A 24,995-nucleotide genomic window follows, 5' to 3' on the forward strand; every position below is an offset into this window, starting at 1 on the left:
CCGTTTCAATTAATGCTAATATTGTTGAATCTGCTGTGGTGCCAAAAGACAGGAACAAAGGACCTTCAACCAAATTCCAAAAAGGCTCAAACCAGAACAAGCCTTTCAAGAAGAATGGAAGAATTCAGAAGAGGAAAGTAGTGGAATGCTTTGTGTGTGGTAAACCTGGCCACAAGGCATTTCAGTGCTACCAAAGGAAGAACCAACAGAACACCAATCATAATCCAAACAACAGAGCTGCTCCACAATCCAATCTGGTGGAAAATGAAGAAATTATTGCTGATGTTGTGGTTGAATCTAATCTGGTGGAAAACAAAACGGACTGGATTCTAGATACTGGAGCTACAAGGCACTTATGCTCAAACAATGACCTGTTTAATCACTTTGAGGACGCTGCCGATGAGGAATGCGTCTACATGGGAAACACCACTACTGCTGGTGTTGTCGGTAAAGGAACAATTTTAATTAAGTTAACTTCTGGAAAAAGCTTGTCTTTAAATAATGTGTTGTATGTGCCTGCTCTTCGTAGAAATCTTATTTCTGGTAGCTTGCTAAATAAGGCTGGTTTAAAAATTATTTTTGAGGCTGATAAGGTTATTCTCACTAGGAATGGGACTTTTGTCGGAAAAGGGTACCTAGCTGATGGCCTCTTTATTTTGAACACTGTCCATGTGAATTCTGTTGGAATTAATGCAACTACATCTGCTTCTGTTTACTTGAGTGAATCCATTAATTTGTGGCATGGTAGATTAGGACATGTAAATTTTGCTTCCATTAAAAAATTGAGAAATATGCATGTTATAAATGTCACTAATTCTGAAATTAATTCCAAATGTTCTATATGTATGGAAGCAAAATTTGCAAAGAAACCTTTCTTACCTGTTGAGAGTAGAAGTATAGAACTGCTTGGTTTAATTCACTCTGATTTGGCTGATTTTAAAAACTCTGTTAGCAAAGGTGGCAAAAAATATTACATTACTTTTGTTGATGACTTCTCTAGATATACCAAAGTATATTTATTAAAATCAAAAGATGAGGCTGAGCATATGTTTATTAAATTTAAATCAGAGGTAGAGAATCAATTAGACAAGAAAATAAAAAGGCTTAGGTCCGATAGGGGAGGAGAGTATGGAACTTTTTTCCTTAAGTCCTTTTGTGAGAATAATGGCATTGTACATGAGACTAGTGCGCCGTATACACCTCAACAAAACGATATAGCTGAAAGGAAAAACAGAACTCTCAAAGAGATGATGAATGCCATGTTAATTAGTTCTGGGTTATCTGATAACATGTGGGGGGAAGCTGTCTTATCTGCATGTTATATTCTGAATAGGGTTCCCCATAAAAAGTTAGATAAAACTCCTTATGAACTGTGGAAGGGTTTTGCACCCAATTTGAATTTTTTGAGAGTTTGGGGTTGTCTTGCTAAAGTTGCATTTCCATCCTTTAGAAAGCCAAACATAGGACCCAAGACCTTTGATTGTGTTTTCATTGGTTATGCCTCAAATAGTGCCGCTTATAGGTTCATGAATCTAAACGACTATAGCATATGTGAATCTAGAGATGTAGTGTTTTTTGAAAACACCTTTCCCCTAAAGAAAGACAAACAGTGTGATGCAACTAGTGCTTCTACTTCATTACCTAATCCTACTCCAATTGTGTCTGCTTCATCTCTACCTCAGGATGAGAATGAAAATGATGTTACTTTTGAACCTAGGAGAAGCAAAAGAAGAAGAATAGAAAATAGCTTTGGACCAGATTTCATTTCATCCTTTCTATTAGAAAATCCAGATAACATTACTGATGAGATTATGTCTGCTTATCTAATAGAAGAAGACCCAAAAACATATAAAGAAGCAGTCACTTCTATAGATGTTGATTTTTGGAAAGAAGCTATTAAGAGTGAAATAGATTCCATTATGGCCAACCATACATGGGAATTAGTTGATCTGTCAAAAGGCTCTAGACCTATAAGGTGTAAATGGATATTTAAACGAAAATTGAGGCCTGACGGATCCATTGAAAAATTTAAAGCTAGATTAGTTGTAGTGGGTTATAGTCAAAAGAAAGGAATTGACTATTTTGATACTTATTCTCCTGTTACTAAAATCTCTACTATTAGAGTTCTGATTGCCATTGCAGCAATTCATAACTTGGTGATACATCAAATGGATGTAAAGATGGCTTTTCTAAATGGGGATTTAGAAGAGGAGATCTATGTACAGCAACCAGAAGGACACGTCATACCTGGACACGAGGACAAAGTGTGCAAATTGAAAAAATCACTCTATGGGTTGAAACAAGCACCCAAGCAATGGTATGAAAAATTTAACAGTGTTTTACTTTCCAATGGGTATGTGGTTAATGGATCGGATACATGTGTTTATTCTAAGTCTTGTGATTCGAATTATGTGATTATATGCCTATTTGTGGATGACATGCTTATCTTAGGGACAAGCCTAGATATGGTTAATGACACAAAATCCTTTCTCTCTTCTCACTTTGACATGAAAGACATGGGAGAAGCGGATGTAATTCTTGGCATCAAAATTACTAAGACAGAAAATGGGTTCTCATTAGGACATTCACATTATGTTGAAAAGCTGTTGAAAAAATTTAACAGTTTTGATGTAGTTCCAGCTAGAACTCCTTATGATCCTAGTGTAAATTTAACAAGTAATAAGGGAGGAAATAGTGTCTCCCAAGAGGAATACACTAAGATCATAGGTAGTGTAATATTTCTAATGAACCATACTAGACCTGACATAGCCTATGCTGTTAGTAGATTGAGTAGATATACTCACTGTCCAAGTAATAAACACTGGACTGCACTTTATCGCTTATTGAAATACTTAAGAGGTACCATGAATTATTGTTTGCACTTTACTAAATTTCCTGCTATTTTAGAAGGATATACTGATGCAAATTGGGTATCTAACAATGATAAGGTGAGTTCCACTAGTGGCTATGTTTTTGTTCTAGGTGGTGGTGCAGTGTCTTGGAAATCATCCAAGCAAACCTGTATTGCTCGATCAACCATGGAATCTGAATTTATAGCTCTTGAACTGGCTAGTCAAAAAGCAGAATGGTTGAGAGCCCTAGTAGCAGATGTTCCATTGTGGGGGAATTCTCCTGCACCCATTTCAATGCATTGTGATTCACAGGCAGCTATTGGTACAGCAAAGAATAGTGTCTACAATGGAAAGAGAAGACCTATTCGCATTAGACATGGAATTTTGAAACGACTCTTGAAGAATAGAGTAATTGCCTTAGACTATGTGAGGTTGGAAAAGAATCTAGCAGATCCTTTTACCAAAGGGTTACCTAGAAGAGTTGTACTTGAGTCGTCGAGGGGAATGGGACTAAAGCCTGTTGAGTAAAGGAAATATGGTGGACACCATTCGTGGTCAAACGAAACCATATTTTCCTTGTTATGCACTATACTACTCCCATTCCTATGGCAAATAATAGTGCGTGTGTAATCCATAGCCCGATTAAGTGGTGGTTCATGATAATGGACCTGATGGATGTGTTTTGAAGGTTGAGTTATGAGAAACTCTTAATGATCTCATTTTAAGATCACCTACTTGAGTGTGGAGGTGGGCCGCCTTCTATGAAAGACTCAGATAGTCTTTCTAGAGCACTCATGAGACCCAAGGTGTATGCATGGCCTTCAAAAGCGTTGTAATGTATCATCGCGGAACAGCAAAAGTTTTTTAAGGTTATTTACGTGTTGTGGGGGTCTCAGATGAAGTTTTAGAAGTTCAAGAGTAATTCACTTCTAAAACGTCACCATGTTGCCTCATCTCACTACGTATCAATTCAATCGAAAGACATTGATACTTAAGTTCTTCATAACCTTATCGTATTCTTTTTATTTGCCCAGAAAATTATCGTCTTTGTGCTATTTTAAAATTGTTTTTATAAAGCCATTTGTGGGGGATTGTTAGAAAATGGCTTTGTTGTGTTGAATAAAAAATGGCTTTGAAAGTGTGGGGTATATTTGCCTTTAACCACTTTGCTCTCAAGAGCACTTTTACAATCCCACATGGGAAACTTATAACCCTTTGAGTGGGTATATATAGAATTGGGCTTTAGAAGCCTTTAAATTGTGTTAAGTGGTTTTTAGCAAATATACCACACGCGCGCGCTCGCTCGTTCGCGCGACGCCCGCCCGTCCCGACTGGACTGGACCCGAATTTTATTTTATTTTTTATCCGTTTCAACTTCTTTGAATTTTTCTTCAGCATTTTAATTAGTCAAAAACGGAACCTTATTTATCTCCTGGTCTCACTCCACGTTATAACGTGTATATGAACGTTCTAACGTTCATATTTCTGTGGCATATAAATACAATAAGTTTCCAGCTTTTCTAGACACAGTTTTTCTTTCAATCGTTTTTGCTGGGCAATTAAAATACTCTTTTGATGTTCTACAATCTTCGACTTTGAGTGCACAGGTTCGAAGGTTTCTGTGTTAACCTTGGGGAGCGACCGGAGTTACAGATTGCACCTCCGTCTGCCGAAATCACTTTCAAGGCAGTGGCCTCCGCCACGGTACAGTTCGATTTCCGTTCTTAATTTCAATTCCGTTATTTCTGTAACCCTCGTTTGTTTCTTACACTGCTAACCTGTCTTAGATTGCAATTTTTATAGAGGAAGTTCCTCATTTTTTATCTGCTTGTATTGAACATGATACCTACCTTTATTCTTAGTTAATACAAGTTGTTGTTTTCATAAAAAAAAAAATTTAGTTAAATTCAAAATTAGATAACTTTAGTTGGATTAGATAAGTTCATTATCCTAAAATGCTAATTCCTCATTAAGTTAGATTAGTTAAATGCTAATTTCTTGTTAAGTTGGATTAGATAAGTTTATTATGCAAACCATCTCTATTGTTAATAACATAATAAAAAAAACATAAAAATACAGCAAACTAACCATCCCTATTAATAACAAACTAACCATCCCTATTAATAACACGAAAAAAAATACATAAAATATGTAACAACAAAACAATACACAAGGACAATAGCATTCTTCTTCTACCAAAAAAAACAAAACAATACACAAAACAACAAGTGTCTTCTATGCTTACTTTGTTTTTTATAAAACCTAACCCCACAAAACAATACTCAAGTCTTAGATTATTATAAAATGCTAAAAGAACAACTAAAGTGCTAAAAAAGAATAACTAAAAAAACTGAAGTCTTAGATTATAATTTATAAGAGAACAGCTAAAGTTCCAGATTATAGAACAGAGCAAACAACTCAATTCCCTGTAAACAACTCAAATAAGCAACAAAATAACAATTCAATTCAATTGTCCCTGCCGCAAACAACTCAACCCGCCCTTACAAAACATAATTTTTCGAGACAACAAAAACACAATTCAAATAGAAAAAGAGCAACAAACAACCTTCTTCGGTTTGGTTCGAGTCTTCGAGATACTAGAATAGAAGATGTCCTTCTTGGACTTGAAGCCTTCAAATTGAAGGAGGGAGGTGGAACGGACGGAGAGGGGACGAGAAAGAGAAGAGCAACACAGCAGCAGGCAGGCATCAAATTTTCCTAATCGCATTTGACTTGAGGATAGGTTAGAGTTATGAATTATTTGGGGATTTTCGGTCAACAGAGAGGGCGTTCCATTAATAGTTTTGTTTAAATGAAATATAAAAAATTACAACTTTTCCCTATCATCTTCTTCCTCTATACTCATAGACATGTTAGAGCTGTCTTCCGCCTGCAACAATGGACAAAGCTCTCAAATCTGGAAAATTTATTATGGGGTACTTTTTACTTACAGATCTCAGTGGGGGCAAATGCCCCCACTGTAGATCTGTCCCTACTTATTTGCTCTATGTGGTATCATTTTTATAGTGTTTGCCCTTAAAGTATTTCCATATAGTTGACATTTAGCCAATTTTAGATAGAAAACTAATTAATTTATTAAATTTTGCCCCATAACACAATTTTTGACACTTGCAAATATATTAGTTGTTTTAATTTTTTTCATATAGATTGGAAATATAAGAAATAATAATAGTTTTTATTTATCCATATATTAAATTTATATGAGAAAAAAACAATTATCATATAAATATATCGCGTGTTAAAAATTGTGTCATGCGGCAAAATTTAATAAATTATTCATTTAAAATGGGTTAAATATCAGATATATATAAAAATACTTGAGAGAAAAATGTTACCAAATGATATTGTACGGAACAAATGGCAAAATTTTAAATGCAGCATAAACTATATAGGGGTTTAATATTTTTTTAATAACACCGCTAATTGGTGATGACTTGTCCATATTGGACACATTGTCTTGATAAAACAAGATATAAAAATCCACAAAACCCCATCCAAATTACAGTAGTATTCACATGGACTCTGATGACCAAATGAATTGTGGTCATTCACCGTTAGATCTAGACTGATTAAATATAAGCTTTAGAATGTTTTGAATCTCCATCTCATATTTTTTTATCAGCATAGATTTAACGGTGAATGAAAACCATTTCGATTCGTTCACTCTATTTCCAAATACATTTAGAGTTCTTTCCAACCGTTTAGGGATGGGAAGAACTTTGAATACAATTTGGATAGAGGATTTTATTGATTTTTATATGTTAATTTCTTATTAAGAAAAATATTTTATTGATCAATTTATGATAAATTGTATACATCATTATAAATTAATGGTGTTAGTTCAAAAACCGTTTTTCTTTTGCTAATGTAACATATTTCGAGTTTTTATTTGTAAACTTTTAAATTGTATACATGTGTTTGTACATAAATTTTTCTTGTATTTTGCCTTAATTTTTAATTAAAATATTTATGTTAGTTTGAAATTGTAGTGAGATATTATTATAAATATAAATAAAGTATTTTAAGCTTTTGGTGTTTTATTTTGGGAAAAAATATAATTGTGATATGAAAGTATTTTGAAATATAATCAAGTATTAAAGTTATACATATTTTGTAAAAAAAAAATATATGACGAATATTTAAGATGGGCTGCTTATTCCAAAATGAAAAATGCTTGTCTAGCAGTAGTTGATTGTAGACTATCTATAATGTTTTATACTACAAGCCAGCTTCAAAATAATTCTTTGAATTTTGTACTTAATGATGTCTTCTCTTTTCTTTTCTTTTCATTTTTTTTTTTTTAATGCCGAATCATCATTTAATGATGTGTTCTCTTGTCCATGGAGTATAATTCTCATTCGTCTCTTAAATTTGTTTAAAGTATCATGATAAAATCTTTAAAATCTATAAAAAAAAACATCATAAAGACGTAAAACATAGAAATTAATTTGTTTTAGATACTTGAAATCACGAATTAGGTCTTTATTTTTTAAGTTTTGAATTTTTTTACAAATTTAGACAAATTGCATTATATATCACTTTAAACAAGTTCAGATAACAAATGGAAGCAAGTTTAAGGGGTCAATAGGTAACTTTAAAGAAATTCATGTGACTAATAGGTTATTTTAAGCAAGCTGAAGGACTAACGAGACATAATGTAAGTTCAAAGGATCAATCAACTTTTTTAAACAAGTTTAGGGAGCTTTTAATGTATTAAGCCTTTTTAAAACATATCCCTTCGATCCATGTATACGAAGATGGGCAAAAATTTACCTTCTCACGTCTCATGAAATAGGCATAATCCATGTTTTAATTACAAATAACGATTATATTGCAAAAGGTATCCGAAAACCAATTAATTAATTCTTCTCTACCTCATTAGCAATCACCTCTCGTGCAGTTTAACTATCTTCTTACATACGTTATAATTTGCATCTAAATTTGAATAAATGTGATTGCTTGTTATATATTAGGGACTTGATTGATATACAAAAAAAAAAAAAAAAACAATTCAAGAGACGCACATTTGTATAGTTATTTGTAGGATTGAGCGTGAATCTTGGATATACTGGATTAGACTGAATATTTGAGAAAAAAGATCCACGATTGTACTTGATCTCACACCATTCTTTATGAATATACATGGACCAATGAGTTACCACCACTCCCAAATGTAACCATCGGAGCCATGTAATAGCCCAGTCAAAAGGGGTCTTAAATATTGCATACATTCTGATCCACATCTCATCTCATGCCGCGATTTACGAAATCATAAGTGCAACTATTGTAACTGTTATTGGTCTCTCCATTAAATGGTTGTCATATGGTCGTCTACTGAGTTAGGTATCAGAGTGGAGTCTCCGGTCGTAGCCTCTTTTTAACCACTTTTCTGTCTTGTTTCGGTCACTCAATGGACTCAGCAAGGGCCTTGTTTGATAAACCACTTAATTGCTTAAATTAAAGTGTTAAGCACTTATTTAATTTAAGTGCGTTTGATAACAGTTGTTTCTCTACCACTTAAATTAGTTAATTAAGTTAAAAACCACTTATTTTGATAAGTCAGAATATTTAACTTAACATTTTAAGTTAAACATTATCAACTAATATTTTTATAAAAATAAAATCATTCAATATTTTCAGCACTTATAATATTCAGCACTTAAAATTCAGTACTTATTTTTTCAGCACTTAATTTTCAGTTTTATCAAACAGCACCTTAGTTCAGATTTCCTCACATCAGTACCGAACTGTCAATTTTTTAAAAAAAAATTAGACTGAATTGAATCATTAACTATTTATAAAAGAAATCGGACTAAATTGAACCGAATTTATGTGAAACCAAACCAATAACCGAATTGAATCGAAAGAATCGAAAATTTATTAGCATTAAATTATTTCACACATCAAACATTGCCCTCCTTTCCTATATAGTTTTATAAGTTGATTTTTTTTATACGTAAGTTTAATTTAATAATATAATTACATATTTTTATATTATTAAAAGATTAAAATGCTTAATACATCATTTGCTCCATACACTTGTCTAACAAAATTAATTAGTGCCCTCAACTCTCAAAATATCTAATTTGCATAAAATATGCAGTTTGAACTTACGTAAAATATAATCTATTAATTACTCGGTTGCAAAAAAAAAGTAAGTTAAATGTGGGAGGTATATTGCACGCGTCTTAAAAAAATTAAAACGACCAAAATCGAGGTATACGATTATAATATTAGAGAAGATAAGTTTTATAGTTGAACAAGTAAAAACTTCATTTTTAATATATTATGCTATTTATGTAATAATATTTTAAGGTGCGTGCAACATATTTTCTGCATGCAGCTTACCTTTTTTTTATAATCAGATGATTAATTAATTACATTTTACTTAAGTTCTGGAAAGTAACTGTATATTTTATGCAAATTGAATAAATCATCGAGACATTTTAAAAATTCAGAACCACAACCAAATGAGCAAATAATGTGTTACGCCAAATTAAAAATATATTAGTATACATTAATATAGTACATACAAATTAATATTATTTAAAGTTTTCATTTATTATATTATAATATTTATATTATTTTATTATATGTATTGATAAATTATATATTTTGCTTTCAATTGCATTTGTTAACGATATTCTCATTTCAGTATTTGGTAATTTGGTGTGTGATAATATTTCTTGAAAAATATTTATTAAAATGTAAATGCTCAATCTTGAACCTTAACTTTTAAGGTTTAAACTCTAAATTTGATATAGAATGTTTTCAAACAATGTTACCACTTTTTTACAAACTTCTAAAAGGTTGTTTACTTTTTTTAATATAAATAAATAATTTAATTTGTCTATTATTGATCCATTTTTATAACAATATTTATGATGAAAATAAATTATATATAAAGTAATGATTTGTGAAGTTATGGTGACAACTTTTAAAGTTACTTACTATTTGAATATTTTTTTAACAAAAGCTATCAAAACTGATGTGGATTAGTTAGGAAATAAAATATATATTTTAGTATGATGTGTTAATTTTGGACAATTTTTATAGTAACCTCTATTAGAAATGCTTTATTATATGTACATCACTTTATAGATGACCATCCACTAAAATGTACAGCAAAAAAAAATGATCGATCAACCCTAATCAACCTTACATATCATCATTGTTCAAATCATTTAAATTAAAATGTGGATCCTACTTATTGTTAAATTACTTTTTTACCCTCTATTTTTTTCAAAAGTCATTTAAATTAAAATGTGGATCCTACTTATTGTTAAATTACTTTTTTACCCTCTATTTTTTTCAAAAGTCATTTCTAATTATCACTCTTTCCCTCATTCATCTTTCTTCTCAATTTTTTTGTCTGCAATTCTTCCATTCTCTCTCTAACTCTACAACTCATCCCTTCCCTCTCTAATCAGGCAAGACTGTTAGGTTTGATATTTTACTTTTTAAAATTTGTTGGTCGGTGTTGAACGTTAGATTGATTTGGGTCCATAGTATTCATATGAAAATCAGTATGAGTTAGATCGAGAAGTTTCTCAATTGAGGCAGAATCAAGGGTGGTAATTTGTATATAATTTGATGTTATAATATTTTCTTGATGAATTATTTCCTTTATTATGGAAGTTTTGTGAATGTTGGTGATCATACTTCATTCGGGTAGTTCCTACGTTAATCGTGGATGGAAATACCAATATTCACAAAACTTTTTTTCAAAATAATACGGTGTGTTAGTGTTTGTTTTGCAAGATGTTGTTAGCAAAGCGATCGTGAAGTTGTGTTCGTCGACAATCGTCGAGAATGCGATCAAGCAACAATCAGGAGCATGTCTTGAGTCTGCTGGCTATGGAGAAGTGGGTCGGCAGTTGGGAATTGTGATGCCAGTTGGAAATTGATTCGATGGTTAGGCATTCGGTTCAATCGTGGCTGATTAATTTTCGTATGAGAATTTGTTTGGCAGCCAGTTGGTATGCAGGTTTGTCATCGGTGTTCCAAACCCCTTTCTCCCCTATCGTTGGGGACAGCGATACCCGAAGTGGGGGAGGGGGAATGGAACCGTAAGGGCCATTAATATAAGTATAATCTCCATAAGGACCATGAATATAAGTATATAATCGTATAAGATATGGAATACTCGGATAAATGATATTAGAAACACTAGAAGAAATTTTTCATATTTTTCAAACTTTGATGAATTTTCTTTTTTGTTTCTGTTATTGTGAAAGTGTAATCTTTCAAGTGCAGTGGCTAGAGTTCTTCGTCAGTTGAAGATTTGGCAAGTTGCGGAATGGTGGTTGGAATTGAGTCAAGTTTTCAAAGGGTAAAGGTCGGAGAACTCGAAGCAAGCGGAGTTTAGTGTGGAAAATGAAGCAGCGGTCGATTTATGCGGAACCTTGGTTGTTATTTCTCGAGGAAGTGAAGTTCTCCTTTCGAATCCATCAACGAGGTCGTTGATAATCCAAGTGGGGGAGAGTGTCACGGGCGGAGATTTGGCCGTAGGGAAATCTCAGTCCGTGGCTTGGACCAAGGTGTTAATTCTACCATATCAAAGGCATCGCAGAAGGTTTGCGGCAGAATTGTGGAAGATCAAGCCATCGGCGAAGAATTGCGGCAGCGGCGGGAAGATCGAGCCCGTGGAGTATGTGCACGCCAATTCTCCCAAATGGGGCAACTTTCCCCGCATGATCCAAAGGCTATATGCTTAATATATTATATAAGGGATCTCCATAAAAGATTATAACAAACGGGAACCTCTAGACGTACATTTGGATAAGTTGTGGTATATGGAGCATATGTGTGTTCGGCGATAGGATGACCCGAGTTGGTATAAGAAACACTATAGGGGGGATAGGGTCTCAGGCGTCGGATCTCCGCCAACCCCTGGGCCAGTTGTCGGGACTGGTTTAAGTGATCCACCCTAGTCCACTAGGGACTATGAGAGTCGGGCATCCGGCCTTCGGGAAGGGAGGCGGATGTCTCCGCTCGGGTGGAATCCCGGCGGACACTTTGGGAGGGCCCATAGTGCGAGTTGTTTATATGTGGAGGCTTACCCACGATAAACCCCCTCGGGACGGATTACGGATATATGAATTGACGGGATGCCTTCGGTTAAAAGGGGATAGACCCCTTCGGACGGTGTTGGCTGGCCGAGACTCGATGAGACCTCGGCGCCACATGGGGTATTGGCTAGGCCTTCGGATGGGCCCCGTGAAATTCAATTGGGTCTTCTCTGACCTTTAAGAAATAGTTGAAATTTATAAAGTATGTCTGAAGTTAAAAAAAAAAATCAAGGATTCTACTTGGTGCATATATTGGCCTTGTTTGAGAAATAGCTCTAAGATGTTAGCTGATTACCTTTGACTAGTTGCTTGTGTAAACTTATTTGGTAACATGTAGCTGATTACTAATAGTTGTTTGTGTAAAATGACAAATAAGAATATTGATATTTTATATGTATTATTTTCTTTTTTTAATAATTCATATTCTTAATTACATTCTTAAAAAAATGGCATATAGATATATTATAATACATAAAAATATTTTTAGGTTTTTACTAAACATTTTCATATCATAAATGCTTGATTAAAAAAAATAGAATTAGATTGATAATATTATATTGGATATTATATAATACATTTTCAAATATATACCAATGAATTTATAATATAATATTTTACTAAAACAAAAACCTAATATTCTATATTCTTCTCAATGTTTCCAATAATATTCATTAATTTAATTATTAATTTTAATTCATATAATTTCTAAAAACATAATAGTAAATTTAGATTTATTACTTGACATTTACCACTAAAATATAGTTAGATGAATATGTTTATAATGTTATTATTTTTATTTTATTTTTTTGTAAAGGAACAAAATAACATTTGTTTGGGTAATGGAAGATAAAAATGTCTTTCAAAAGAGATAGAACAATAATCTAATTAAAAAAGCTTATAAAACTAACATTTTTAAAATTAGAGGTTTGAGCCCAAAAGGTTCTTTTAAACCTCTATTCACCAAACACCACCATTAAAGGTTTGACTAGTCAAAACCTCTAAAGTGGTTTAAACCTCTAATTTTACCCCAAACCTCTCTTTACCAAATAGGACCAATATATAACCTTATAGATATTGAAGTATGATGAACAGTCGTAATGTGTGTGACCACGATTTACATAACTTAATTCACCAATCACCATAGTAATAACTTTATATAGAAGGATCAGAATTTTGGTCGGTTATTATGAGTTAACAACAAAACCATAGAGTTGATTGTAAATTGGGATTTTAGAACTTTTTATAAGCTTGAGGATTGCTAGAAGGGCTAGAAGTTTTAAATGAGAATAAAGATGCAAGTTACGTAATGTGTAAGAAAACCGAGAATCGATTTGAATGTATGGCATATCTGTTAGATATTATATTCAGAATATTAAGTTTCCGGTGTTATAAAGCTTAAGGGATTTTTAGTATTCGTGCTTATATTAGTGAGTTAATAGACTATAAATACTTGTATTTGTAACTGTTTTTAGTAAGAAGATATTTTGGATCTCTTCATTTGTTTTTTATCTATTATACAAGATGGTATAAGAGATTACGAGAGTGTTTATCTGAACTTTTTTCTTTCTCAAATTCAATGGCAAAGAATAATCAAACTTATCTTTGCGCTCTGCAATCGCAACAAATTAACGGTCATGAAATAAATGTTACGAGCTCATCAGAAGAAGACGAGGTAGCAGATAGATATGTTCCTCCGCATCAGAATGTGATCGAATGTAATAACCTTAGTTTTGGTCAATTTATAAGTATATAACTATAATTATTGATTAGTTCCTTATTTAATATATAACCTTACTTTTTTTTAAATGTGATTTTTATAAACTAATTACTTTTACAAATATACCCTTAGCCATTTAGAAACAATTTTTTTTTTTTGGTAGAAAAGGAAAAGAAAAACGAATAACAACAAACTACCCAGGAATTAGCCTAGGGAAGCTAACCCCAATCCTATCTTCTAAGAGAAGATGAGAGATGAAACTAGGGGAAACAGGAAGGGTAGTAACGCCTAACGTCCCTTCATGGCCCGCCGCCGCCAAGCGATCAGCAACACGATTCTGCTCTCTAAAAATGTGTCTGAACTCTACGAACTCAAAGGAGGAGCAAAGCCTTATAATAGCTTTGATGAGGTTGCGACTGTTAAGACCCATAGAATGATTCTCAGAAATCATTTTGATTGCTTCCAAATTATCAGACTCCACAGAGAGCCTCTTAACACCCAGCCTTTTAGCAAGATTGATTCCAGTAAGAATAGCCCAGAGCTCCGCAGAAAAGGAAGAACCCAACCCTAAATTCTGGGAGAACCCAGAAAGCCAGACGCCCCCTACATCTCTAAGCACACCTCCAGCCGCAATCTTACCGTTACTGAGGCAGGAACCATCAGTATTCAGCTTCACAACCCCCTCTCTTGACCTGCTCCATCCCACGAGATGGACATCACAACACTGAGAGGCTCTAGCAAGGGACTATTTAGAAACCTAGTTTACTTTTATAAAAAAATGGTTTTATCTTGCATTCATAGAGGAGTCGCCGTCCTCCCTTTTTCTCTCTGAGGTTCCAAATTTTTTTGCTGTTGGATCATCATTTATTCGAGTAAGTATATTCATATATTCCTATGTCTACTATAAACAGTAGTTTTATGAAGTTCATCAATTTTATACCTTTGAATCAATATTTTATTCTTATATTCTTAGTGCTTTATGACAATTTCCACTTTCTTCAACTCCTTCCCTGCACAAAGCCTTATTAATATTAATATAAAATCCAAAATATATTAGTTAATTAGTGAAGGGAGGTGTATGAGAATTTTTAATACATATAATATATACATATATAGATAAGTGGACCTTGTGAATTTTAATTTTGGTTTCTTTGTGTCCGGAACTAAAACTATGGTTTAAAGTTTACAAATTTGCTTTATCAATCAGTAGTTTTCAATTCATCGCCCAAGCCTCACCTGTTTACTATTTTTCGATGGTCTTTGTTCAGTTTTCTTTTAATTCTTCCAATTTTTGCAAATTACTTATTTAATTTAGATTTATACATATAAATAAGAGTTTTGGAGTTATGTTTTATTTATTATTAAGTGAACCGTTTTACTACGAACAATTATTTAATGGGTGTTATCTGTACCTATATTTCATATAGGTAATTTTAAAAATGCTTAATCTAATTAAGTATGAAGGTTATTACTTGTTCCCCTAAGTTGTTAATTGTCCCCACTAGCTTTCATTTATTTATGGTTAGTTAATTCACTTTGCCTCTTTCCTTGAACCAATAGGAAATTCCGATAATCCGCAAGTTGATTGAGTCGAACTTTTAGTGCACTCGCGTCTGCTCGAATATTCAGGTGAGTGGTAATTATAGTACACGACACTGTTTGATTGAAATATCAGACTTTAAACTGTTTATCAAAATTGACATTTGATTATATGTTTCATTTATAAAAACGTAGATTTGAACCTTCTGTTTACTAAATATCCTTAGTATTAGAGCGTATATTCTGGGAACAGGCCTTTATATTTGATTTGTTTTATTATCAGTTATAATGAAATTATTAAAATTCGATTTGATATGATTTGACATTTCTGATACGCGAATTATCGCGGTTATTACTTTTATTTAGAAATATGATAATTTGTTCAGTCAGTTATGATTTTTCTAACGTATATATGTATCTATACTATATATTTTCAAACTGGTACAAGTGCTCAGTATATCTGCATCTGTTATCTGGTCTCTCACCGATCTTCATAACATTAGGATTTTGCATCTGTCTTCGAGTCATGATGTCAGTTGTCGGTTTTGTCGTCAGTTGTGTCAACATTAGAATCATGCATAAGATCGGTGAAGGCAAATATCTGTTATCTGTATCTGTTATTGGTAGCGCGCTGACCATTTGTCTGGCCCTGGTGGTGTGCAGTATCACCACTTTGTTACACTGTACCATGTGTTTTAAAGCTTTTGTCTTATTTTCTAATTATCCTAATATTTGATATTTTGAAAGGTTTCAGTATTATGTTGGAAAATTGATTATCAGCATTTTGAATTGATTATTTTATATTGACCTTTTAGTTTAATTGATTTTGAAATACTATATTTTGAACTATATTTGTCATAATTTAAAAGTATCAACCTGCCTGCCTGTTCCTTTTCCATTGTGTGCTATACCTATTGTTCACTGAGGTTTTCGCTCGTATAGACGAAAATCTCATACCACGTTGAATCTTTATTTTTCAGATTAAGGTCCATGTTCGTGAGGTAACCCTTGGATTGTTGTTGAAGGAGACTGCTTAAGAATTTAGCTTTATTTTATCTGTTAGAGAATTTTGATTATTGAGGTTTAGACTTGCACATCTAATTCTTTTAAAGTTTATTAATGTAATTGAGACGGGTTTGATATTCTATTAGTAAATTTTGGAATTTCTATTAGTTCAGAATTAAGGCTAGCATATATTAAAGTTAATTTAATTTATGCGTCGGTCATGGCCTGGGTTGGGTCGTGACAAAGGTGGTATCAGAGCCTAGGTTTAGGTTCTTATAGACTTACTGTATAGGATTCACGTGTTTTGTTCGTACCCCTTATCTTGCATATCTATCTGGGTCTTCCTATTTACTCATTTTCAATATCTCATTTGCTAAAGTGTCTAACTCTGCTGCATGGATAGGTAATCATGCCTCCTAAAGGAAGAAGAAGAGGCAAGAATATGGTTAATATTAGTACTAGGAGTAGGGTGACCGTTGAGAATTCATCCCAACTTGATGGGGGAGCTTCACACCCTATTGGAGGACCAGCTCCAGCATCTGAACCAATATTCCAACCAGCTGGAGGATCATCTCAGCCCACGCGTACAGCTTTAACCTCTCAGCCTGCTCAAATATCTAACACTGATTTGGCTGCTGGATTGCAAGGGGTCTTTCAAGCAGTTGAAAGACTAACAAATGTGGTAGGGGAAAACAGACAACCAAGAACTACAACACCTGTTACACCTAATGATAGAGCTCAATTCCAGGATCTCAGTGACTTCTTGAGGTTACAACCTCCAAAGTTTTCGGGTGAGGATTCTGTAACAGATCCTATGGATTTTCTAGATGTTATGGACAAATGTTATGAGGTCTTGGGATGCACCAGCGCTAGGATGGTATTGTTAGCAGGGAATCCGTTACAAGGAGTGGCACGTAGTTGGTATCTTTCCAAGAGAGGGAATGGACTTGATAACACCTTCCTTTGGCCACAGTTTCATGATTCTTTCTTGGAGAGGTTCCTTCCTCCTAGTGTTAAGGAGGCTAAAGCTTTAGAGTTTGAAGTGCTGAAGCAGGGTGGTATGACTGTGAGTGAATATGAAATGAAATTCACTCGACTTGCTCGTTTTGGTGAACATCTTATTCCAACTGAGGAGAGGAAGGCAAGGAGGTTTGAAAGGGGACTTCGGGACAGACTGTTAGACCGAATTGCTCCTTTACGATTGTCTAGCTTTGAGGAGGTAGTGGATCGATCTAAACAGATGGAGATGTTTGATGATCAGCGTAGGGCTCGTGAACAGAACAAACGTGCTCGATATGATAACCAGAGTAGTCAGCATAGCAGGGGAAGTAACTATTCAGTATCTCATGGGTCCCATTCCTTACATGGTCAAGGAGGGCAATACTCCAAGAATAATCAGAGACATGGTCAGAGAGCTCAGTCTATTGAAACTCGGAATAATCAAAGTTCCTCTAGGTCGTCATTCCCTACTTGTCAGCTTTACGGTAAATTCCATGGTAACTCTCCCTGTCATCGAGAAACTGGGGCTTGTTTTGGTTGTGGTCAGGTGGGACATAGAAGAAAGGATTGCCCAAGTAGTAACACAACACTAGCTGTGAGTCAGGATACAGTTTCTGCTCCTTTTATCGGTACTCAGCCATCTTCTCAATATGGTGGTAGAGGCCAGAGTTCATGAGGTCGAGGTCAGGGTGGTCAAGGTCCCAATTCAGCTCCTAATCATGCAACAGCAGGTCGAGGTCAGTCTAGAGCCTTTGTTCTGACATATCAGGATGCTCAGGCATCTAATGCAGTGGTGACAGGTACCATTTCCGTATGTTCATTTGATGCTAGAGTTTTGATTGATCCTGGTGCTACAAATTCCTTTGTTTCTCCTTGTTTTTCTATGAAATTTGGTGTACCACCCACTATGTTAGATTTTCCTTTATCTGTGGCAACACCTATAGGAGATGTCCTTGACATAAATCTAACTTTTAAGAATTGCTTTGTAAAAGTAGGGGAAAGGGAACTCTTAGCTGATCTTGTATTACTTGAAATGTTAGATTTTGATGTGCTTTTGGGAATGGATTGGTTAGCCTCATATCATGCCTCTTTAAACTGTTATAGCAAGTTAGTAACTTTCAAAATTCCTGGGGAGATAGAATTTCAATTTCAAGGAGATCGTAGCATGGCTCCTCATAGTCTTATTTCTGCTATTGCTGCAAGAAGATTGTTGTATAAGAACTGTGAAGGGTTCTAGCTTATGTTAAGGATACTCAAGCAAAAGGTGTCGAGTTGGAGAATGTTGATGTGGTGAATGAGTTTGCTGATGTTTTTCCTGAAGATTTGGCAGGTTTGCCACCTGAAAGAGTAATCGATTTCTGTGTTGACTTAGCACCCGAAACAAGACCCATATCTATGCCTCCTTACCGAATGGCTCCTACTGAACTAAAGGAGTTGAAGGAACAACTGCAAGACTTGCTTGACAAGGGGTTCATCCGCCCTAGTGTCTCTCCTTGGGGTGCTCCTGTGTTGTTTGTGAAAAAGAATGATGGATCAATGAGATTGTGCATTGATTATCGACAGTTGAACAAAGTCACAATACGTAACAAATACCCTCTTCCCCGAATTGATGATCTATTTGATCAGCTCCAGGGTGCAAAGTACTTTTCTAAGATCGATCTGAGGTCCGGTTATCATCAGTTGAGGGTTAAAAATGTTGACATACCTAAGACAACTTTCAGGACTAGGTATGGTCACTATGAATTTCTGGTGATGCCTTTTGGTCCGGTTTCGAATCTGCCAATCACAGTTCGCGTACTCATTCCGTTATACAAAGATTAAATATAATTCTGAGAAAATTAATTTAATAGTTGTATACGGCTAGAAGCAATAAGAACCTAATGGGTCACACATAAGACTTGGAACCCAAAAGAAAAATAGATGTTAATTAATTGACAGAAGCCCAACTGAGTCCACTAATGCCCAGTAGCATAAGGGGGGCGATTTATGTGTTATAAACACATAAAGGAATTAATTTAATTTAAACAATTATAATTAGATTATGATTATGAATTAAATTAATTATAGGATAAATAAGTTAGGAGGTTTAATGAGATTAAATTGCTTCTATTATTATCCTATCAATAAGTTATTATTATATTTATATTTAATATAATTATAGATAATAATAATAATAAGAGTTTTATTCCGAATTAAATTCTTATTCAGTAACCTAATTCTATCTGACTAGGGTTTAGATGGAAGATGCTATATATACCCCCCTTAATTGTAAATTTCGGCTAGCCCTAGCTATCCTGGAGAGAGTGAATTTCGACCCCCTACTGTAGTGGATCATCGTTCACCGCTTGTTTCCGATCAATTGATTTTCATCTCTTTCTTTTACTCCTTGATCTTGTGTTGATTAATTAGAGGCAATCCACTTTGGTTGCTATTATATGAGTTCTAACCTTGTTTGAATTGTGCTTTTGTTTTATGCTCGTGAACTCGGAGTAAGAGTTGAGGGCACTTCGATTGCAACAGTGGATAGAACTTCAAAAGGTATTTCCTTCTATCCATCTTTATATGAAATAACGATTAACGGATCTTGGTTAAAGGAAATTGGTTAAAATTTTAATATTTCCACTGCCAAACGTTTGCCTATTTTCCTTCAGTTGCACTATAAATCTCAAGTTCCTCAATTACTTGATCAGTTTATTCGATTGGTTTCTGTTCAATTTAACTTAAAGGTGCAACATGTCAGGATAGACAATGCTAATGTGTTTACTAACACAATAACTTAACAAGTTTTTCATTCTCATGGTATTATTCATGAGAAAACTTGTGTCTATACACCTCAGCAAAATGCTTTAGTAGAAAAAAGCACATACATTTCACTAAGATAAACATGGCTTTGTTGCATTAGGCTTCTCTATCTCCTAAGTATTAGGGAGAAGCATTGTTACATGCATCACATCTTATTAATGTTTTACCTAAAAGGGTATTACATTGGAAAACTCATGTTTACATTCTTACTGGTACAGATCCTAAGTTGGATTGTTTTAAGGTATTTGGTTGTTTGTGCTAGATTACAAACACTAAACCATATAAGACCAATTTTGAGGTAAAAGCTTATAGAGCTATTTACATGGGATTGGCACTAAGGCAAAAGGGATACAAGGTGTATAACTTGCATACACATAAATTTTGTGTTTCTAGGGATGTTGTATTTTATGAACACATTTTCCCTTTTTCTTATTCTTTTACATCAATACCTGATACTTGTGTTTTACCATTTCCTATTACTTCTGATCCCCATGACCTTTCTATTTTACATATTGAACCTTTATTTTCTACTCCTATTTCTTCTTCTCATTCATATTTTCATTTTACTTCTATAGACTTAGCTTCACCTTCTGTTTCTATGCAGTCTTCTTCTCCTCATTCTTTTCCTACTTCCCTTGCCTCAATTCCCATATATCCTATTAGACAAGTACTTGTTCTTAGAAAATCTTGCAAAATTAAAAAAACAACCTACTTGCATGATAGATTTTGTTGTCAATACTTCTCATACTATTTCTGATCCTCTTATTGGTTCTCCAATAACATTTTTCTCCTTATTATAATGTCTTTCTTACCTAAATTTATAAGGTCAAAGAACCTCAAACCTATTCCGAAGCTAAATCAGATCCTGCTTGGGTGGCCCTGGGCCTACGCCCGGGGTGCGCCGGCCTAGGGCCCAGGGCTGGAGGGGGCCCAAAATTTTTTTTACCTTTATATACCTATAAAAAAAATAATTATTTGAAATATAAATAGAGGGCCTATTTAGCAAGAGGGCCTATTATTTATGGAAGCCCATTAACAAATACAGATTAAAAGGGTCTGTTTAAAATTTTATAGCTTACCTTTTAGACTCCCACGTAATTTCTATTTCCTCTCTACGTGATCTTTCCGTTGTGCACATCATCGTCTCTGTCGCTTCCTTCCCTTCCTTTTCAAACACCAACACGCCACTCACGAGTCACTGTTGCTGCTTGCTTACGTTACTCCTTCAAACCACACCGCAACAATTCAATCGTCAACTCATCACGTCGGTGGTTTTTTGCTTCTTGTTTAAGGTATTTCATCATTATTTTTTCTTTTTTTTTTAAATAAGAGCAAATAAATAAACACCAGTTAGTAAAAAGAAAAGAAAAAAGCCATAGATATGATTTATATTAGAAAACTATTTTCTTTATTATTTTTTAGTAAAGGATTTGTGATCAGTGATCACTCACCACCCTCCACCGATTGAATTGATGTATTTTCATTATACTTTTTTTTTTATTTTTTTCCAGATTATTATTAATTTAAAGGTTTTGTTTTAATTATTTATTTTTAGTTTTGATTTTACTTTTGAAATTAAGATTAGTTTGAATTATAGTTTTTATTGTATTTTTTGAATTTAAGATTGTGTCTCTGAATTTAGAGGCAGTGATTGAATTGAATTGTATTTTTTTATTGTGGTTTGGATTGTATTTTTTAATTTAAGATCAATCTGAATTGAGACATTAACTTTGATTTAATTTCATTCAGGTGCTCTGGTTCTTTTTAAAGTGGAAGTTGGCTTCAAATTTCGTCTTCCTACTTCAAGAATCGAGAGTTAAAGTTTTTCAGGTGCAATTGTTCTTTTTATATTAGTTAATAGTTAGATATTATATTTGTTGATGAGATGTTGCCTAAAAAACATTTATTTGGAAGTGAAAAAAGAAAAAAGGAAAAACGAGATGAAGAATTGGTGAAATCACAACAAGGGGCCCTAGATAAGTTTGTGTTTAAGAAGCCAGATTCTCATGAAAATTTGGATCAATCAATTGAAAATTTGGATCAAGTAAATGAAAAGTGGCATAATGAAAATCCTGAAAATGATGAAGTTAATGATCCAATTGATCCTAATGATGTGCCAATTGTATCTAATATTGAAAATTTAGGCATTAATACTGAAGAGCAAATACTTCCTCATTTGGATATATATGATCCTAGAAATTAGGAGGGTATGGACAACAATGTGAGATATATTTTAGTTGAAAATGGCCCTATAAGAGAAATGAATCTTAATTTTCCTATAGATTGTTTTTCTAGACATTTCTCATATGCATATTATTCTAAAAAGTTGAGTAATGGTGAGATTAGTGATAGAAAGTGGTTAGTTTACTCCAAACATGTTGACAAAGTATATTGTTTTTGTTGTAAATTGTTCAAATCTGTTAGCAAATAAGAGCTTAAATGATTGGAAACATATTAGCCAAAGACTCAAACAACATGAACTTAGTGTGGAGCATATGACTAATATGATTACTTGGAATGAATTTAGAGTAAGATTAGATAAAAATCAAACAATCGATAAACATTTGCAAGAAGAGATCATGAAAGAGAAAGACCGTTGGAGATAAGTTTTACATAGAATATTCTCTATTGTGAAATGTCTTGCTAAACATAATCTTGCATTTCGAGGGTCCAATGAAAAATTATATCAAGATAACAATGGTAATTTTTTTAGGATTGATTGAAATGATTGCTGAATTTGATATGATTATGCAAGACCATGTTAGACGAATTTAGGATCGAGAAATTCATTATCATTATCTTGGGCATAAGATTCAAAATGAATTTATTTCCCTTTTGTCAAAAAATGTTAGAAGTTCTATCATTAAGGTCATCAAAGAGGCAAAATATTTGTCCGTAATTCTTGACTGTACCCCTGATATAAGTCATCTAGAACAAATGACTCTTATAATTCGATGTGTGAATATGTCCAATAACCAAATTAAAATTGAGGAGTTTTTTTTGGAGTTTTTAAAAGTGGATGATACATCAGGATTGGGACTTTTTAATGAATTGCAAGATGTTTTGAAATCTCTTGATCTTAATGTTGATAACGTGAGGGGTCAAGGTTATGATAATGGTTCTAATATGAAAGGAAAACATCAAGGTGTTCAAAAGCGGTTTCTCAAAATAAATCCAAAACCTTTATACATGCCTTGTGCTTGTCATAGTCTTAATCTTACTCTTGGTGATATGGCACATTCTTGTGTTAGAGCTTTTTCTTTTTTTGGAGTTGTTCAACGAGTATATTCATTATTTTCAGGGTCTACAAAGAGATGGAAAATTTTACTTGATAATGTTCCTGGATTAACTGTGAAATACTTGTCAAATACTCATTGGGAGAGTAGAATTAACAGTGTCAAAGCTATTAGATTTCAATGTCCCCAAATAAAATTAGCTTTGTGGGAATTATATGATTCTTGTGAAAATGATGCAAAGTCAAAGAGTGAAGCAGAAAGTTTGGCTAATGCACTCTCTAGTTATGAGTTTTTGCTTAGTATGGTGATTTGGTATGAAATTTTATTTGCTGTTAATGTGGTGAGCAAAAAATTGCAATCTAAGTCGATGTTCATAGACATTACCATACAACAAATAGAAGGAGTGATATCGTACTTCAAAAAGTATAGAAGTGAAGGGTTTACAAATACTATTGATATCGCTAAAAGTCGTGCACTTGAAATGGATGTAGAGCCTACTTTTCCAACCAAGCGTCGTGTTATTAGAAAAAACAATTTGGGGAGAACAATGAGAATGAAGTAGTTAACTCGCCTGAAGAGTCATTTAGAATTGATTATTTTGTGGTTGTTGTGGATATGGCAATTAAATTGCTAAATGAAAGGTTTGAGCAATTGAAGACATTTGAAAACATATTTGGATTTTTATATGATTCGAATAAGTTAAAGTCATTAGATGATAGTGAGTTGAGAGGATGTTGTGCTCATTTTTACTGTACTTTTTCTCATGAAAATTTATCAGATGTTGATTTGGAGGATCTTTATTCTAAATTGAAAATTTTACAAATGACTCTGCCTACAGAATTGTTATCCGCCACTGAAATTCTTATGTTTGTCAAATCTGCAGATTGTTATCCTAATGTTTCAATTGCTTATAGAATTTTATTAACTGTTTTTGTAACAGTAGCATCAGCTGAAAGAAATTTTTCAAAGCTTAAATTAATAAAAACATACTTGAGATCATCAATGTCGCAGTAAAGGTTGAATGGTTTAGCAACTTTAGTTATTGAGAAGGATATGTTAGGAGCTATTGATGTTGATGCTATCATTAATGATTTTGCATCTCAAAATGCTAGAAGAACCCGCTTCTTATGAGAAATTATATCTTGTTTTGCAGGTGAGACCGTAGGAGGCGATGATTTTTAGAAGAACAAACGATGATTTTTAGAAGAATTTTGTATGATAAACGACGACAATAGTAGAATAGGGATCCGAATGCAAAAAAAAAATTAATATTTAAAAATCGATTTTTGAAGGATTTTATTATGTATAATTTTTTTTATTAAAAGGGCCCCGATTGCTTATTTTGCCTAGGGCCCCTGAATTCTCGGGACCGACCCTAGTTATAATAATAGATGTTGAACTTTCAGCTCTGGAAACTAATAATACATGAACCTTTCATATATTACCTATAGGAAAGAATACTATTACTACTAAGTGGGTTTTTCGAGTTAAATATAACTCAGATGGTTATGTGGAGAGGTTTAAGGATCACCTATTAGCTTAAGGTTACAATAAAAAAATATGGGGTTCATTATACTGAGAGTTGCTCTCCCGTCACTAAAGCAGTTACAGTAAGGTTGTTTCTAGCCATTGTTGCTACAACGGGATGGAATGTTCGTCAAGTTGACATAAACGCTGCTTATTTGCATGGTTATATTTATGAGAATATTTATTTAGAGCCACCAACCGATTATACAAAAGCAGAAAAAGGTAG

The 24,995-nt window shown here is 33.5% G+C and overlaps 1 pseudogene; it reads left to right on the forward strand.

The window, feature by feature from the left end:
• Positions 1-21,891: 21,891 nt before the first annotated feature.
• On the forward strand, positions 21,892-23,804 carry LOC136216988 (uncharacterized; annotated as a pseudogene).
• Positions 23,805-24,995: the final 1,191 nt, after the last annotated feature.

The sequence above is a fragment of the Euphorbia lathyris genome, chromosome 2 (genome assembly GCF_963576675.1).
Source record: "Euphorbia lathyris chromosome 2, ddEupLath1.1, whole genome shotgun sequence".
In the NCBI taxonomy this organism is placed as follows: Eukaryota; Viridiplantae; Streptophyta; class Magnoliopsida; order Malpighiales; family Euphorbiaceae; genus Euphorbia; species Euphorbia lathyris.